Genomic DNA, 2,715 nt, shown 5'->3' on the forward strand with positions numbered 1-2,715 from the left:
AGACACACGCAGCCAGTGAGGGAAAGAGACTGAATGATTTCAGACTAAGGTGGAGGTGCTTGGGGGCAGATATAAAAGCAGGGATTGGACAAGGCTCCCCGCCCCCGCCCCGGGTACAGCCTGGACCAGCCCCTCAGTCACGGGGAGCCCTCCCCACCCCCATGAAATGAGAGAGGTTTCCAGCTCATAATTTCTTCCTCCAGGCACCGTGGGAGGGGTGGGGGCGGTGAAGCTGTGGGTCACGAAGGCAGTCGGCCCTCGCCTCCCGCCATCAGCGCCCCACACCAGGGCTGGGGAGGGGGCTGGCGGGGGGCTGGGGGAGGCTCGGCGGCCCGGGCATGGGCGCCCTCTGCCCCCCAGGGACCCCCGCGGGCGCCCCAGCCCTGTGTGGGCTGCTTTGACTCTGCGCCGGGAGCCGAGCTTAGGCAAACCACGCCGCACTGGACGCCATTCAAGCTTTTACAGGCCCTCAAATTGGGGCTGGAGCCGGAGAGGAAATACTAAAATCCTGTGTACACAACTTCTGTCTGCGCGCGCCGGGCCCAGGCGCGGGACACATTTGCACTGTTTTAAGGGTTCCACGCCTTTCCCCCTGTCCTGCTTTGAACAGGGAGCGGCTGATGTGTAGCCTAAAACCTAGACTACTAGGCATGGACCTGGGGAGGGGTCTGCGGGGTGGAGGTGGGGGTGGGGCGCGGGCGGAGAGGGGCGGAAGGGAGCGGGGAACTGAACGTTTTCTCCTACTCTTGCATTCAGGCCCACAAAGCTGGGCTCAGAATCCCAGGATCTATGAGCCACAGAGACCATGGCCCACCTTTCTCTGGCAGCGGAAAGAGATGGTGGCTTAGAAGGTCCCTAGAACCAGGCAGGTGGGGGAGGGATGAGGAGATATGGGCCGAGTGTTCTGAGCAGGGGTGTGGAGCCAGGCTCATTACTTTGCTGCTCTGTGACTGTGACCATCTTTCCCCATCTGTAAAATGGGTGTAGGCATGGTATGGTGATAGTACCTCTGAGGTTTCCTGTGAAGGTTAAAGCGTAGAAGATAGGGAAACAGCTCAGAGTCTGGAGCATCGTATTGCTGCCCAAATAGCTATTGCTGTTATTTATATGCTGTAATAGGCATTTGCTAAGTGCTGCACACAGTTGAATTTATTTCATGCTCACAGTAGCCGTCATACTTGAACAACATTTTAGGTGAGAAACTAGAACACCAAGGAACCCGATGACTGACCCAAGGTCACACAGCTAGTGATTGGCTGGGTTGGGACTTGAACCCAGGCAGTCTGGTTCAGAGTCTTAGGTGCTCTGCTGCCCTCCTGAAGTGCTGGTCAGCTGTATGTGCCTGTGGCATCCTCAGCCTGACATGTAGCTCCCCACGCTTGCCCCCTGCCCGCCTTCCCTATTTCATCCCTGACAAGCGCCTTCGAACATTCCCCACCACCACACATTCTCCTGATTCTGAACCCGGGCCCCTCCTCCCACCTCTCCGCCTGGGCTCAGCCCCTCTCCTAGCGCAAGGCTCTGTCTGCTGACCATCAGTCAAGGTGTTAGGTCCTCCCGGGCCCTCCCCACCAGACAGGGTACCCCAACACTCTCCTCACCTTCAGGTCTCCCATCCCCTTGGCCTTGGGTCACCTTGAGCTGTGGATGTGTTCATTTCCCCCATTCTGGTCCCTCATCAAAACCCCTGCACGTCTGACCCAGTCTCTTGTGCAGACAGGGTTTCCCATTTGGGGAATTGAATTTTCACTGATGGTAAATCTGGGCTGCTGGTTGACATCACATTGGTGACCTCTGAAAGGGAAACAGAAAAGGGCCCGAGCCAGTTTGCTCGGAGGAGATGGGGGACAAGGTGGGCGCCAACTGCCTGTTGCTGCCATCAGTTGCCAACCCAGGATCAGGACAGTGAGAGTGTGGCCTGGGCTCCCCTGCCCACCCCTGCCTTTAATTTCCCTAATTGTCCTGTCATCAGGGCCTCCCAGGAGCCCTGCTCAGCCTCAGGGAAGGACAGACACCTCACAGGGTCTGAGCTGCTTCTGACGGGGCTGCCCCAAACAAGCTGCCTACAGTGGGCATCTGATCTCCAGGCCCGTCCGTGCTCCACATGACGCCAACCTCAGCTTGAGCTATGCCAGCCTGTACCTGCACAGTGCACCTTCCAGACCTCTGCTAGGCAACTAGAACCCGTGCCATCCTGCTTCCCCCAAACAGCCCAACCCCCCAGGACCATGTTCAGGAGACTCAACTCTGTTGTGGAAATCACGTGGCCTTTGGAATCCAAAGAGGTCTGGGTTTCAGTGCAGTTCCATGAGGTCTTGGCAAGTCACTTTGCCTCTCCTGTGTCAGTTTCCCCACAGGGTGATGGTCTGTATCTCCTTTCTTTGAGATTAAGTGACATGAGGGGTCTGAGTGGGCCTGGCATACTATGGGAGTGGAATTGATGGTGGGGTTGAGGAGTCACACGGTTGTGGTGACCTGGATCCCCCAGAGAGTCTGGAAGCTGGCCTGAGTGGAGACCCAGTGACCCGGTCCAGGGGATGAGACAGCGCCTCTGAAAGGGGGATGGATGCTGGATAGCACATCTGCTTCCTGCAGCTGTGAGGGCTGGGGGCCTCCTAGAGGTGAGCTGCCAGTCCTGCAGGCTGAGGCAGGAACAGTCTGCATGGCATGGCAGTGCCCTCTGCTGGCCAGGCTGGACTGGCACCGGCTGCTCCT

Source organism: Bison bison, unplaced genomic scaffold (assembly GCF_000754665.1).
Source record: "Bison bison bison isolate TAMUID 2011002044 unplaced genomic scaffold, Bison_UMD1.0 scf7180017864480, whole genome shotgun sequence".
NCBI classification, from domain to species: domain Eukaryota; kingdom Metazoa; phylum Chordata; class Mammalia; order Artiodactyla; family Bovidae; genus Bison; species Bison bison.